Here is a 17,436-nt window from a genome sequence, read left to right on the forward strand (position 1 = left end):
TCACACATCTATAATTGTCATCCTCCCACAAATCTCCTGAGTCATCAAAGGCGTGATCGGGGTTGTTCAAGACAAGGCGGGAAAGGCAATACAAAACCAAGTTCTGAGCATCAGGTATGTGGAGTACAATAAAATCAAAGTTTTGTAGTGCGACTATCCACCTGGCGATCCTTGACGATACAGCATCAAGACTCTTTTTTGTGAACAAGTCTTTCAAAGGTTTATGATCAGACTGTACTGTAAAAGAACTTCCCCAAAGAAATTTCTTTAGTTTCTTAGTAGCCCAAAAGATGGAAATAGTTTCTTTCTCTATGACAGAGTATTGCATTTCTGGCCCCACCAGTGCTCGTGACAAGAACATGATAGTTATCTCATGTCCATCCTTTACCTGTTTGAGGACATCGCCGAGACCCTTGAAGCTGGCATCGGTGATGAGGATGGAATGGGCAGAAGCGTCAAAACTCTGAAGGGAGGGTGCTCCACTAAAAGCCACTTTTATATCAACAAATACTGCTTGGCACTGCAGTGACCAGGAAAATCTCATGCCTTTTTTGAGATAAGTCCTAAGGGTAAAGGTATGAGAAGCAAACTGTGGGACAAACTTATTGTAATATTCGGCCATGCCGAGAAATCTAACCAACTCTTCTCTGGATTGGGGCATGGAAAATTTTTCAATGGTCTTTACTAAATGGTCCTTAGGACTTACACTCTCCTTAGACAACTTATGCCCCAAATAATCGATTTCACTGAGATTAAATTTACATTTGTTCTCGCTTAGAGTCAAACCATGTGACTTAAAACATTCCAGAACGGCCCTGAGTCTCTATTGTCCTAGTAAATCTTGACAACAGGTAGCCCATTTAGGAAGTCTTCCATAGCTCTCTGGAAAACAGAGGCTGATGAATTCAATCCAAAGGGAAGCCTTGTGAACTTATATGTGCCAAAAGGCGTTGTAAACGCAGTGAGGTCCATGGAGTCAGGGTCAATCTTATATAGTGGTACGCGGCCCTGAGTTCTAGTGTGGAGAAGATCTCAGCCACATCTAGTTGTGTCAGCATTTCTGTAATATTGGGGATAGGGTACTTGTCAGCTTTGACAGCTCGGTTGAAAGCATGCAAGTCCACACATAGCCTCACCTTGCTGGAGGTTTGCGGGTGAGTACCACAGGGACCAGCCAATCACTCGCCTCAGTCTCAACTATAATCCCTTCAACTTGTAACTTCTGTAGTTCTTTTTGCATAGACTCTCTTAGGGCTAAAGGTACGCTATGCACCTTGCACGTTACGGGTGTAGCAGCAGGCCTCCGGGTGATTTTATGTGTATAGTCAGTCAAACAACCTAACTTTTCATTGAAGACTTGTTCAAACTCAAATCATCTACATGGACCTTTGTAGACTCGGGTGTATCAGTAACAATAGGAAGCAATGGTGGTAGATCTCCTTTAAGAACAATGCATGGATCTCCACCAGGAATCAGCATCATACCGAGATCGGCTTGGTGAATCCAGCTCACAATGCTGACGCCTCAGGAGGCGATGTAAACTTTCCCATTGATGAGATTCCCTCTGTATTTGATGTCATCCTCATAGTAGCCGAATCATTTTATAGATTGACCACCATAAGCAAGTGGCCTGATATCTGGCTTGAAGACCTTCACCTTGCCTAATAGTGATGTGGCGTAGAAGCTCTTAGGAACCAGTGTGATTTTTGCACCAGAATCAAAAAGCATTTTGATGGGGCGACCATTTAATCGAACACTGTCGATGGGGCTCTTACGCTTATACTGACCGAACTAAGCCAATATTTCACCACAATGCCACTCATCAGGATCAGAGACAGACTCATTTTGAACCCAAACTTCCTTGACACTCTTGTTCATCTTGAATTTTAAGATCCTACAAGTTTTTGCCCCATGGCCAACCTTCCCACACTTAAGACATTTGAAATTCAAAGCTGGGCAAGACTTGTAGTTGGCCAGGTGACCTACCATGTCACAGCGGTAACATCTTCCAGAGAAGTCATTTTTGTCTTTGGAAGATTGTGGTTCAACCTGCTTGAATGTTTTTGCCTTGACTACAGTCTGTACCTTATCATTAGTATTACTAGCAGCACCATTTTCTTTCTTTATCACTTCAATGCTTGCAAGTGAATGTTCAATGCGCTTAGCTATGGAGATGAACTCATCTAATTTGGGGTTGTCCTTCTGCCCAAGCTCGTCCTGGACTTTCTCTATGGCACATCCCAACATAAACTGGTCCTGCATGCATTTCTCAAGTGCTCCTTCAAACTTGCAAGTAGAAGCCAGTTTGCGTAAGTGAGTATCAAACACTTTAACTGACTCTTTGGGTTGTTGTACCAGTTTTCTAAAATGGTAACATTCCAAGAGGGTGCTGACCTTGGGGAGGTAATGTTTGGCTAGTTTTTTTAGACAGACTTCAAATTTGTTTAGGCTGTTAGAATCAGTGTCACTGAGGTCAGGTAAATGTTCAAAAACCTCTTGACCCTCCAAGCCTAGACAGTGTAAGAGTAAGGCTGACTTCCTCTCGGCACTGAGTGATACACTGCAAATTCTTGCGTAGGTGAGAAACACCTTCTCCCACTTTGACCAGCAGTTAGAGGACTCACCTGGATTTGCTAACAGTGGTGTGCCTGTCACCGAAGTAAGTAAGATGGTGAGAAAGAAGGTGAAAGCACAATCACGTTGAAGGAGCAGGTAGGTGAGATACCTCAGAAGTTTTTGCCCATCAGCTAAGAAGGCAGACCGAAGACAAGGCGCTGGGTACTGTGCCTGAACTGGTGCTTTATAATAAATGTTATCAAAGATGAGCTGTGCCTGTCAGAAAGGCAGGCAGAAATGGAGCTTGTAATTAGAGTAGACAGCTGTGCCTGCCAGCTAAAGGTAAAAAAAACTGCAGTAAACTGCTCTGCCTGCCAGAGAAAGATATAGGCAGAATAGGCAGGCGGAATGTATGTATGTATGTATGTATCGCCTATTTGTACCGCACGTACTGTCACCCAAAGGGTATCCTGGCGCTTGTCAGGAATGTCAAGGTGTGTGTGTCAATGAGGACAGTAAGTAGCAGGCAGGCAATTGTAGGTTTTCTAAAAATTGCAGTAGACAGATGTGCCTGCCAGCGAAAGGTATAGTCAGAATAGACAAGTGGAATGACAAGCTGTGCGTGCCAGTAGCAGGCAGGCGATTGTAGGTTTTGAATTTGTTGTCAAGCTGTGCCTGTAAGTGAAGCAGGAGGGAAGGTGCTCACAAATACACTAATTCAATAAAAACAAGATGTGCCTATCAGCGAGGTAGGCAAGGAAGAAGGTTTCAAGTACGCCAGACAGCTGTGCATGCCAGCGAAGCAGCAAAGCGGATATAGGGAAAATAGAGCTGTGCCTGCCAGCGAGGAGAAAGAGAAGCAGGCAAAGTGTTGACCATTTGAAGATGACTGGAGTGAGGCAAGGGCAACCTCCCAGACGAAGAACAGGATGCAAAGAGGCTTGCCAGGAACTTGAACGCGTCTTCAGTAGCCCGGCAACTGTAGCGAGGACAGGTAGTGAGGTAGCGTCGTAGGGTCACTTAGCAATGTCACGCGCAGCTCTTGAGTGCATCCTCTGTTGCTCGGTAACTGCAGCGGGGCCAACAAAAGAGTCATGAGCATCTTAGGGTCACCTGGCAACATCAAGCGCAGTCGTACGCAAGCCACATTACTTGAAGAAAAGAGGAGTGTCTTTGGTAACTAGGCAACACAATGCAGCTGCGTAGCTCCATATGGGCCAGGCGTAGGGCATCATCAAAGGAGCTGCGTAATGGTTTTTCAAGGTTACTAGGATGACGACATGGCTGCAGGCATGATGGCTGCACGAGGATCAATGGTAAGAAAGAAGAAACTACGTTTTAAACCTTGTGTTTTGTAAGGAGATAAACACGGCCAGCGGGGTGCACACACAGTACCTTGTAGGTGTTGCAGAGCACGAATCCTTTTTCCGTAGGGTTGGTTGGTGTGTTTGGACGTCTGTAGATCAGGAAGGCAGACGGCTGTGCATTCATTTCTAGGTCGTCGCCAGTGTAATGTAGTACAGTTGTAACACACTGGTTGAAGTAGATGAAAGGTCCTTTATTGAAGAACAGCAGGAGTCTACTGATAAGACGTCCTATCCACACAGCGCCAGCAACAACGGAATCTTCAGAGTTCTAGTGCAGCTCAAACCAGATCAAGTCTCTAGAATGAGAAACTCTAGACTCAAAGAGGTGTATGGAACAAGATGACATATCATGACATATCATGACATATGACATATGACATATGACTTATGACATATCAAAGTCCTGTAAGGTGCTTAAATTTCCATCCATAGTGATTGTCTGTGGCTGTAGAGTAGCTAATCAGTGTTGGAATGTATATGTATACCTTTCAGACTGTGGTACCCATATTACCCCTCTTTGTGCACACGATTCTGTGCTATTTATTAAGAACTGGTGCAGTCCATGTCTTTGGTTCCGTTTAGAAGCCCACTTCAGAATATGGAACTTTAGTGAGTCATGTGTACATTCCAGTTTCTCCTTGGGAGTACTTGCTGCCCTAACGTTGTTCATCCTAGATTTCATCTGAGAATCGACTTAAATGCTTCCCATGTTAAGGTTTTCAAATTCTGTTCCATCCTATTATGTTCCATCCACAAACTGTGGTACAAGCCTTAGTCATTCCTCGCATAGACTACGGAATTGTGGCTCTCAGCGGGCTCCCCCTGACAACAACGGCTCCCCTAAGAGCCTCCCTGAACGCGGCCGCGAGACTCATCACTGGCTCAAGAAAACACTCGCATATATCCCCTGACTTAAAAACCCTGAACTGGCTGCCTATTGAAGCCAGAATTCAGTTGAAAATTGCCTGTATGACACACTCGGCCGTACACCACAAGGCACCCAACTACCTCTCTCATAAGCTGACCATATCAGGAGGCTCAAGATCCAACAGAAGCACAAACACTCTCCTCTTGAAACCACAGAGATTCCGGAAGGAAAAAACATACAAACGCTCCTTCTCTGGAATGGCACCTAGGATCTGGAATGCACTCCCACCAGAAACCAGGCTTATCCCGTCCACTATACTCTTCAAGAAAGAGGTGAAGGCCATCCTTATGGCTAAATACACCTGAACACTATTGATACTGGAACAATGACAGTATTTGGCTCCCACATTATCGGCTGTCTGAATACTTATCTATGTCAGTCCATTTTTTGTCTGCTTCTGGATCTAATTCATTGCACAGATGCTATACTATTGATTTCCAACTTGTTTATTGGGTTGTACACTAGGACTTGAGTGCCTCAATAACCTGCAACGCACCCACTACTGACTACTTCTTTGCTTTCAACATTGTGTTTACTCACCCTCTGGGGTGCTATAATCTTATCCGTTTAGACATTGTACTGCTTCCATATTATTGTTTCTTGATTGTTATTACTCTGTATACTCTTGTATGATTGATACCCTATTTTTGCATCTCACTGTCTACGGAATCTCATATTGATTTAAGAGTCTTGTTTATCCTACCTACTGTTTCTGTAAAGCGCTCTGATATCTGCAAAGATCTTGTTCGCGCTATATAAAACTTTAAAAATATATAAATAAATAAATAAATCATAAAGGCCACTGCACAGTGTAGTAAGAAACAAGATGACACGCAGGTCATTACAGTTTGCATTTTGAGAGTACCCATTATTATTGTCAACTATTCTGATACCCGCCTATATTCATTGTTTTAGCATGATGGTTGAAATCTAACATCCATTTACTCTGTTGGTGCTTAGAATCATTTATATCTGTTTCTGGTTTTATGGTTGTTTCAGTACACCTATTTTACACTAGAATGAGGCTGGTTTCAATAAATGCTTACTGAAAAACGTCCCCACCATTTATTCTGTGTATCTCTCTGAGACAAAGTGAGCACAAGTGACTGAGCGAAAAGTACTGTACTGTTTCCACGATCCCTGATGGGACAGGGTTGTCATGTTCGATATTTTCCAGGAACTATTCTCTCCTTGGTAAGAGGAGTTTGCAGTGGCACTATGAAATAGCTATAGGTATACAGGCAAACATACCCGATGGGGGGGTCTGGAATCAGTGTGGCCATCAATCGCACAGTTTATGTTGTCTAAATGCTCATATCCTATATAGATTTATAGGAACTACATGACACCGTTCCTGCACAGGAAGGAATGCATGACATGGCATACTCCTTCCCTTGCAGGGACATCCACTGGTGATCTAGCACCGGTGATGTTTAGGGCTCACTATTAAGGGTAGGCGTAATGTGTGTAGTGGTGCTACACGGAGTGCCACAGAGGAGGGATCAATCTCTGCACACTTCGCACACTCCGCATAGCCCCACTACGCGCCACCCGCCTCCCTCCCGCCCTATACACAATTAAATTAGAGGTGTAAAAAAACATTTAAAAGTAAGGGAAACGTCTTACTTGAGATGTGGCGTCCCGGGGCTCCCTCTTCCTCCTCCATCGCCTACTTCTTCATCAAAACTTTTTTATCTCATTCTCTTTTGAGCTTGTGGAGGCTAGAAAAGTCTCGCTCCCCTCTAACACTTGGGCCCGCAATTGGGGACGAGTAGATATACCCCTTCTTTGCTCCTCCCTCTCCATGTCACGCCCTAATCTATGTGATCTTTCTCCTCATTCTCAGGCTACTGCAATTAACAACTGGCTTTCCTCTGCTTGTGATCACGTGGCTCCTTTAAAATGCCTCAGGACCCGCCGTCTTCATGATGCCAATAGATGGTTCACTCCTGAGCTAAAATGTAAAAAGCTGGCTCTTAGGCAGGCTGAACGTCATTGGAGGCATAGGTACTGTTTCATCTTAAAAACTCTGTACCTTACGTTATTACAAGATTACAAGAAATCCATTCTCCAGGCTAAATCTGATTACTTTACGTCTAAAATTCTCCTCTCAGCCAATAAGCCTAAAGACATTTTCTCTATTGTTCATGATCTGTCCAACTCTGCAAGAACTACTCTTAAGCCTCTTCCTTCACAAACCTCTGTAATTCTCTTGACCAGTATTTTATTGACAAAATCTGCATAATCAAAGCTAATATTCCCCTTCCTTCTCCTAACTTTCAATGTCCAGATCTCCCCCCTAACTCTCGCTGCCTGGAAAACGTCCCTCATATTTCTAGGGAAGCCTTCCTTTCCCTACTTAATAAGGTTAAATCCGGTTCCTCTTCTGATAGTTGTCCCGTTCACATATTAAAGGAGGTTTTTTTCTGTTTGCTTTCTCTTTTCACTCCTCAACAACTCTCTCTCATCAGGGACGGTCCCCGACTTTTTAAAATCGGCTAAAATCATCCCCATCCTGAAGAAAGCTGGAGCTGATCCATCCTCTCCTTGTAATTTTCGTCCCATCTCTTTGTTCCCCATTTTGGGAAAAATCTTGGAGAGTCATGTGACAGCCTACCTTAGCTCCTTCATCGAGGATGTACATTTTTTAGATTCTCACCAGGCAGGCTTTCGTCCCACGCATTCTACTGTCGGTCATCCTCTCTGTGATGGATGAACTCAGATGTGGAGCCGATGCCAATTCTTTCCAAGCATTGGTCCTTTTGGACCTGTCAGCGGCCTTTGACACGTTCGACCATACCATTCTGATCAATCGTGTCAAGGGCGCTGGCCTTCGGGGCCCTTCCCTGGCCTGGGTCTCCTCATTTTTGGAGAACCGTCAGCAGGCCGTCCAGTTGGCCGACTTTTCTGCTGCTGCCTGTCCTATCACTTGTGGTGTCCCCCAAGGATCTTCTCTTTCTCCTCTTCTCTTTAACCTGTACATCCTTCCTCTCATCTCTACTCTTCAAAAATTGGACGTCACGGTATTCAAGTATGCCAATGACTTCCAACTTATTTTCAATATTTCTTCTTCTTCTATTTCTGTTTCTCACTTTCAATCAGTTATGATTTTTATTAGTGACTGGATGAGTGCTAACCACCTTAAGCTCAATCCTGATAAGACCGAGCTAGTGCTTACTGGGGGTATCTCCAGTCCCTGGTCTTCTTCTTTTTGGCCTTCTTCCCTTGGTCTGTCACCTTCCCCTTCAGTTTCTGTTAAGAGCCTTGGCATCCGAGTTAGCAGTGATCTTTTCATGCACTCTCAAGTTAGTGCGGTGGTTTCATCTTGTTTTCTCAATTTACGTATTATACGTAAAATTGCCCGCTTCTTTTCCAACGCGGCACTGAAACTTATCCTGTTGGCCATGGTCGTATCTCGTCTTGACTACAGCGATGCTCTGTACATCGGGATTCCGGCTTACGAGCTTCGCCGTCTTCAACTAATTCAGAACCAGGTGGCCAGGTTAGTTTACAAATTCGGTGGGTGAAGAAGGCTCTTTTCGCGGGTGGCGAAGAAGGAGCACTATGTGCTTTTAAAATACCCCTCACACACTAAGAATCCCTTAGTGTCATTCTTCATCATAGGGGTCTTCCCATCCCTCTACGGGGCGGGGTGTGCTACGACCTACGAGCTACGCGGGAGCACTGATGTAAATGACGAAAGGCTATGTGTGGTGTGGAACAGTGATATGTGATGGGAGTGTAGGGACCTAAATCTGTGAAAGCAAAAGGGTTAAAAAATCCCTGGCTAGTAGAAAAAAATATTTTAATGGCTTCCCTAGCTGGGAATGTTAAAAAGGGGGTTAGGAGAGGTAGAACAGATTATGTTAACTACCTAGTCGACATGACATGTTTCGTAAGCAGTCCCCTACTGCTTACTCATCAGGACCTCTAGTGGTCCCTACTGGTGAAACTCAATTGCTAAGTGTTGTATGCCTAACGGCCTAAAACCTAGTAGCAAAAATCGGCTACTTGGTTTAGCTTTGGGGCTTGAGTGGGCCCGTGGTGAAGCGGAAAAATATTGATGACCTATTGTGGTCCCTGTAAAAGAAGTGGAAAAAGAAAATACATATTGTCAATGCACAGAAAAATAATATAAAAGCACATAATACTCAGAGGCTGCGAATTGCTTGAGTCACATTGTGGCTTGTATCCTAGTAGTAGTTGGCCGTGAAAGCCTCATTGGTCAGTAAAACATATGGACAGACAGTGATATATTTTTCTCTCCTCATAAGGTCATAGGTATGATGACCCATCGAAATATGAGTATAGTAACCCACCAAGATGTCACACACAAATATGCGGCAATGCCCTACACATCTCCCGCATACATTCTACAGCGTACCCATAAGGAATGAATAGATAAAAAGGGGTAGCTGTTTGAAAAGTTCCATGGTGGACAACAACGAAACTTACAGTTTCGAAAGGCTAGGAATAGTCCATTATAATGGGAGGGCATGATAGATACCTCTTAGTGAAAATGCATGCACATAGCCAACAGTATATACATACAGTTCTTTTAAATGCTTGGTACATCATGAGTCTGCATGCTGGGGATCGCTATCTTGCGGTCTACTGTAAAGATACAAGATAAAGAAGGGTCTCACGAATAGTTCCATAGGAAGCGTGGCCCTTTTGTTTTACGACAGACGAGGTTTTTAATGACCCGTGGACAGGGTCCTACTTACCTAACCGCTACAGATATGCTGGCATTACTCCTTCCCATCGGCAGCTCCGTGGAATCATTGGCTTACCGATATTTATGTTGGAAATGCTCCCCTTCGAAAGCGCTGTGTCAAGCCCGAAGCTGCCTGAGAGCTAGAAAGCTAACTTAAAGATGGCTGTTCATCGCGGCACAGAATGGGCGGATCCCCCAGTTGCATAGTCTTTCTCCTCTTTTTGAATTATTTCATGTGGGAGATAGATGTGCCAAAATGTAGTTTAATGTCAGGTGTCGCTCCGAAAAAATTAATTTTTACACAGGGAATCAGTGATGACTTTTTTGAGCCCTTTGAAGTATGGGCGATCTAGCTTGTAGGACAACCTTCCACAAAAGCTAATGCGCAAACAAAAATGGCCGCCGAATACGGCACCATCTCAGAAGTCTTTTTACTATATTCATGCGAGCTGGTAGAGAAAAATGATATTGTCATAAAGATCTCTAATAGAGCTTGGTATGTACTGTAATTGTGAGGGAAGAGGGCCCGAAGAGGCGGATAGCCAAAACTCGGGAAGTCGGACCTTGAGAGTTCATAATTTCGACAGAAGTTTTGTGTTAGATGTTTGCCAATCCAAATATAAAATCTTATGTGAACCAGATGAAATCCAGAATCATATATCTACCAGTTGTAGTTGACTAATTCTGTATCTTTGAGGTAAAGATTCGATGTGAAATGTAAGCAAATTCAATATTCGTGTCATATGTGTGTACCAATTGCAGTTAAGTAGTTCTCTATCTACCAGCAGGTGCTTGGTAAAGCTTCATAGGAGCATACCTTGTTATTTGGAAACAGTCAGTGGTTGCGATTTTTGCTACTAGGTTTTAGGACGTTAGGCATACAACACTTAGCAATTGAGTTTCACCAGTAGGGACCACTAGAGGTCCTGATGAGTAAGCAGTAGGGGACTGCTTACGAAACATGTCATGTCGACTAGGTAGTTAACATAATCTGTTCTACCTCTCCTAACCCCCTTTTTAACATTCCCAGCTAGGGAAGCCATTAAATTAATTTTTTCTACTAGCCAGGGATTTTTTAACCCTTTTAGTTTCACAGATTTAGGTCCCTACACTCCCATCACATATCACTGTTCCACACCACACATTACCTTTCGTCATTTACATCAGTGCTCCCGCGTAGCTCGTAGGTCGTAGCACGCCCCGCCCCATAGAGGGAGGGGAAGACCCCTATGATGAAGCATGACACTAAGGGATTCTTAGTGTGTGAGGGGTATTTTAAAAGCACATAGTGCTCCTTCTTCGCCAACCGCGAAGAGAGCCTTCTTCACCCACCAAAAATAAAATTGATAAAAATATTTTACTTCACATTGATAGAATCCCATTGTTTTGTCATATCATATTGGAGGGTGATTCTATCACCACTACCTCTACACTTCTCTTATTGTTTTTTGGTAGATTACAAATTCCCCAAGTACCATCAGGCCACTCCACTTCTAAAAGCTTTACATTGGTTGCCTCTCTTTGCACGTTCCCGTTTTAAACTTGGTTGCCTGGTTTTCAAAGCTCTAGCCGGCACCGCTCCTGCCTTTATGTCTGCTAAACTTAAGGCGTACGTCCCCACTCGTGACCTCTGGTCTTCTTCCAAACACCTTTTGTGCATCCCCCGTTGCAGAAGGAAGAAACATGGTAGCATGACTTTCTCTTTTTTGGCCCCCTCCTTTTGGAACTCTTTACCCCTCACTATTAGGACTTCTGCCTCTTGTATGGATTTTCGCAGGGAACTGAAGATCTGGCTCTTTGTGCAAGCATTTGCTGAGTAGTCCGCCTCTCTGCCCTCCCATACGTCTGTCCTTAGTGCCAAGAAACCGTTGGGTCTACGAGCGCTCTATAAAACCCTTAACTTTGACTTTAAAACTGCATATGCGCAGGCCCGCACATGCACAATTTTGATGCTGAAGTCGCGATGAAGGAGGAAGAGGGAGCATCCAAACTGTGCATGCACAGTTTTGATGCTGATGTCGCAATGAAGGTGGAAGAGGGAGCCCGGGACACTGCCTCTCAGGTAAGATGTTTCACTTACTTTTAAATTGTTTTTACACCTCTGATTTAATTTTTATTAGGGTAGGAGGGAGGCGGGGGCTTGTGCCAACTCTGCTCCACCGCAGAGTGTGTGGGGTGCTGCCTACTCCGCTTATTCCGCGAAATGCGGAGTCAGCAACATTCCTCAAATTCTGTGGGTGGACCAGAGCTCTCCACCCACCTCTACTCACTATCAGCCTTTAAAATGCACTGCAGTGGGACCACCACACTGCCCGCCAGACCTCAAAAATACATTTAATCTGGCAGACAGGTGATGGTGAGTTTTGGCAGTGCGGGGTGTGGTGGTGGCGTGCCGTCCACTCCCACACCACCAATACCAGTAACCACGCCCTAATGACAATGCCAGCAATCAGTAAAAGCCTGATTACTAGTACTTCAAGGCTTCCTTCTAATGAATTTCAGGAAGATGATGATATTTAGTTTTATCAGAAATTAACGCTTTAGTTTTCTTTAGCATTTCACTTTTGATTTTTTGCAAAAGCAAAAGACTTTCATAACAACCATCCAAGTTAGAAAATGTGGAGAATTATTTGAGAAGCTGAAGCAGTAGGGGTGGCGTTGTATTTGGCAGATTTAAAATCCACTGCCCTTTCTGCTACAGATGCTGAGATGATCATCCATTTCCAAACCAATATGTACTTTTTAATATCGCTTCACTCCAACAGAAAACATTATACTACAATCAATGTTAATCTGTGTTAACGAACATGTGGATATTACCAGTGCTGCAGAACAGAGTAAAAGTCTTTTGAAAGAAGTGAAGAGGCTGAGCGAGGTGGCAACTTACAAAGAAAGATGTTGTTATCAAAATGGAGAACAGAAAATGAGACTGTATAGATGACATGTGGCTTTGGGGAGAAAAGCAGACTACAGTAGAAGCCCTACAAGCGGTGGGGCAGAAATAACTAAATTGCAAGGAGACACGTTGTAAGACAGTAATGGAGCAGAATGGCAGGTTATCAGAGAAGAGAGAGAGCAGAGAGAAAGATTGGCAAAGTAGTGCGGAGACATACAGTGTGAAATTGGGTTGAGGAGGGCTGGTTGGTGCTTTCTCAGGCAACAGGCACAATACCCCATCAGGGTGAACTACTAAAGTCACTAAATTAACCTGTGCTTAACTCTCTGATAGTTTGGCACAAACGTAGTCAGGCCTAATTTAGAGCCAATATGTAAAGTATTTATCCAGCGCACAAACAGTAATACTGTGAGAACACAACTTAAGAAAATCCCTACTATCAAAATGACAACTATCCAATAATTAGAACTGAAGATTTGCAATTATAAAGATTTTGAGAAAAGTAGCACGCAAAGGCCAACTAACATTATCCAGTTGAGCTAGACCTGCCAAAGTCACAAATTCAGTCCGACCACGATGGAGCTCAGGCTGGCTACAGGACTGTGTTTGGTCTTCCGAGGATTTAACCTTGTGTGCTTCGTGAGCGATCTGTGTGGCATTGCTTTGTAAGGCTATGCATGGTTTGCGTTGCTGTGTGTTATTTCTATTGAGCTGTGTGGTGAGCTTTTGTGTGGCTTAGTGTTACTCTGTCTTGGTTATGACGAAGATGTGCTAAAAGGCCCTGTGGGGATTTGCATCTCTCAACGTCAATTCTGATGAGGCTGGCAGCTGTGTAGCAAGGCTTTGGGTCACTTTACATTGGTTCTGATGATGGCTACAGCTAGACTGGCAGAGCAACCTTATCCCCGCTTCTAAGGGACCAGAACTGAGTAGGAACCACTTGGGAGGTTAGGTCGCACAACAGGAAGAGTCCTAGTTCAGGACTTAGGCTGGTTGGAGCCTTTTTTGTCCCTGACGCTATTGTCAGGAGGCCAGTCAACTAGCCCTTGAAGTCTCTCAGGTGTTCCTAGATTCAAAGTGCAGGTCCGGTCCTTCTTACTCAGGCAGCACGGCAGCAGAGTAGCCAAGCAGCAGGGCAGTGGAGCAGTCCTTCTTACAGCTGAGATGTCCTTCTGAGTCTTCTGCAGGTCCAGAAGTGATCTACAGAGTTGGTCAGAGGGACCATTATTTATATCTGCTTCGGGCTTTAAAGTGTGATAAGCTTATAGAGTCCTCCCCTTACAGAGGTTTCTGGAATTTGCTTCCTCCCTGCCTTTGCGGCAGCTTGTTTGGAGGCTCAAAAGACTAGTTTGAAACCTTTTGTGAGTGTGCTGTGGCAGGGTCTTTATAATGTGAAAGCATGGTAATGGTAGTTGGCAACTCCTCCCCCTCATCCTGACAAAGGTGGTCCATTCTGACAACACCAATCCCTCCCTTTGTCTTACTGTATGGGAGTAATACACACAAGACCATTTGGCAGCTACACTCAGTCATGGAACCCAGGATACATGCTGCAGGCACCAAATGGTTAGGACAAGAAAATGCCAACTTTCTAAAAGTGGCATTTTTAGAATTGTGACTAAAAATTATACTTTAACATGAAAAAGGGTTTAAAATTACAATTCTTTAGACATCAAACACATTATATCACCTGCTCCCAATTGAACGTTGTCACTTATTGTGTGTAATAAGGTAAACCAATGTTATCCATTGTGAGATGTAGGGCTGCCTTGCAGTAGTGAAAAAGGAATTTAAGAGTTTTTGACTACTAGGAGATATAAAAAAAATAAAGGTACATGTCCAACTTATTAAATGCACTGCACCCTGCCCTCTGGACTGTTTCAGGCTTACTCTAGCGGTGATTTACATGTAATAAAAAGGAAGGTTTGCGCCTGGCAACAGGATTATTTTACCATTTTGAAATGGCAGGTTAAAAACTGCACGCACAGGCTGCAAAGGCAGGACTGAGACATGTTTAAGAAGTCTAATTAAGTGGGTGGTACAATAAGTGCTGCAGACCTACCAGTAGCATTGAATTTACAGGACCTTGGTACATGAGGCACAACTTTACTAAGACACTTATTTTATGTTTAAATGAGAGAGGACAAGGCACTTTAGTACTGTTAGTAGTCTGAGAGTCAACATAAACTGGTTCAGAATACAGGAAGGGTGAAAGCAAAAGGGTTTGGATAATACCCTGCAGAGACGGCCAGGTCAAACACATACACTCAACAGAGAAGGAGAAGAATTTAGTGAGGAGCGCAGAGGTAGATTGCATTGAGAAAGCATTGCATTGCATGGAGCCAGGATTTAGAGAGATAGACTGGGGAGAGGATGCATAGCAGAGGAGTGATAGCTAGGAAGAATTGTAGAGGAGAGCCAGTGACACAAAGCCTATGAGGAGATTTACCAGGCCACACCAGGCCACCTTGTATGGCCCTGCATGCTTGGCAAATCTTGGCAAATCTGGAGTAACGCAAAGAAACATAAGTCGCTGCCTTGCATTACTCTGCCCCAAGGAGGCATTTCATGGATGGATAATATGTGTACTTATGCATCCAACCATTTATTTGGTCACATTCCCAGATTTACCATGAGTGATAGACCTGGGAAAGCGGCAAAATGCTATGCCTTCCTAGGGGAGCCACAAGGAGGAGAAACATCTTTATTTCAAATATAGATAGACATGGTGCATTCCTGCCCACCCATTTGCATGCAGCAAAACGCAGTACGGTGTCCTTCTGCGTTGCATTGCGTGAAAAATGATAAATATGACCCTATATTCTTTATGCTCTTCTGCTATTTAGCATTTAACATAAACTTCATTTTTCCCTTGTTTTTTAAGAAAATGTGAAAAACATAATGTTGTCAATTGAACCAGGTTGTACCATCTTTTGCACTTTTGTATTAATTACATTTAAAATTGTCTGTAGTTGGAGATTAAAATTCCTTGAGAGTACTGGCTTCAATCGCTGTTACAGTGCTACCACACCACACAAAAAGATCAATTTAAGGCTTTGAGATGGGAACATCTCCTTTTAATGCACTTTCTAGAAGCAATTTGCCAGCGGAATAGAAAAGCTATGTCTGCTATGGATCTTTTTAGGGATGAAGTGTGCAAAGACTAATCCCAGCACTTACTTGCTTCCCCCTCTGAAAATGTACATGTGAATGATAGCTACAAGCGTGTATAAACTGGCCGAATCTAGCGACCCCCCTTCCAGGAAGCTAGATCGCCTGCATGTGCCCTTGGTGTATAATTTATTCCACAGTCCACTACTTTTGTTCTGTTAATTCTAATTTACCCGAGTTGGAGGGTGATATAGCTTCTTTTTATCTTTTAATCTGACATTGAGAAAGCAATTTCTATTCATGAACAAAGAAGCAATTACAGTAAGTATTTTTGAACTGAAAAGAACCCAGTGAAATGTGAAAAGGTTGTTCGGTTTTTGGCACACAATAGAAACAAGGGGGCTGTCGCAGACATGGTCAGAGAACATGCTGCTCATTTCTTGTGTCGTTACACTACCTTGTGCTAGGGAAACGCATCATAAAAGGTGTATACGCTCCCACAGAGCCACGTGTAATTAATTATATGTAAACCTTTCACAAACATAAACATCGCTCCTAAAGAAAAGCTATTTCGAAAATGAATGCCATATTTGATACTGACTGGACTATTTTGCAACAACTTTATAAATGTCATTCAAAACACATTTAAATATGTCCATGGTGAGACAAATGCAGTGCTGACAGTGCTGACATTTCATATCGGCAAAGGATGACTTTTATTTTAGTAGGCACATGCATCACCATTAAAATATATAGGTTCCACAGGATATGCCAACCCTGCAAGGTAGTTCGCAACATACAACTGTAAGATTTGTATTACAATATACGGTTTAGGTTGGCCTGAGAAGTTTGTGAACGACCACAAAAAAAACAAATTACTGTCATTCCAAACTCCTCTCATTACCTTTTCCATCCTAGAAATGATTATATTTTAACACCAATCAAAGGCTGATGCTGCTTCCTTTCCAGATTTGAAGGGGAATGGATCATCTAAGATGCGTTGGTGGTGTACAGGAAGGTGGGTCTCTAAGAATAACGATATTTTCCTGCGGACAAAAGAAAGCATAAAAGTGTTCATCTGCGAAGTCCCTGTTCCAGTCTATAAAGGGGATGTATATTTCTTTCAGCCTAGTTCTGGTGTAAAAACCTTCTCCAGGATGGATATGAATCACCTTCAAATTTGACTAGGATGTTGGTAAATTAGTTTCTTCGCCCTGTATGTATTTCTCCACCAGGGAAAACTTTACAGAGGGAATGGATTTCCAAAAAGATAATGCGAACGTGCAAGGGATCTACATGGAAACATGCACTCGGTGCAGCTTTCTATGTAAATCTACACTCGGATATAAATGTAAATATCCAAGCGTAGATTTCCTGCTTTTTTACAAATAAACCCCGGCACACAGGGATCAGTGTTCCTCAGTTTTATTTCAAGTGCTGCTGCTCATCAAACCACCAACATATTTTGGCTATTACTAGCCTTTGTCACAATAGTTGACACCGTCTTGGTAATACATTAAATACTCCTGTTATCTCACTACGGGGCATATATACAAGCCTCTATCGCCACCACATCGTCACCTATGTTGACGTTGTGATGGTGATAGGGGCTGCGCCTTATGTGCAAGGCATCATTGAGCCACTTAACGCTGCTTTGTACATAAGGCCCCCTTTCACGCTATGCTTACCGTGAAAGGGGTGGTCAGTGGGTGTTGTGGTGGGCGTTCCACCGCAAAACCCATTCATTTTGGCACTGACCCTTATGTAAAAGGGTGGCGTACATAGGAGGCAGCGTCAAATTTAAGACCTGGTAAAAAACTGGTCTTAAGATGGAGAAGCGAGGAGAAATGCATAATTTTTC

The sequence above is a fragment of the Lissotriton helveticus genome, chromosome 2_1 (genome assembly GCF_964261635.1).
Source record: "Lissotriton helveticus chromosome 2_1, aLisHel1.1, whole genome shotgun sequence".
In the NCBI taxonomy this organism is placed as follows: domain Eukaryota; kingdom Metazoa; phylum Chordata; class Amphibia; order Caudata; family Salamandridae; genus Lissotriton; species Lissotriton helveticus.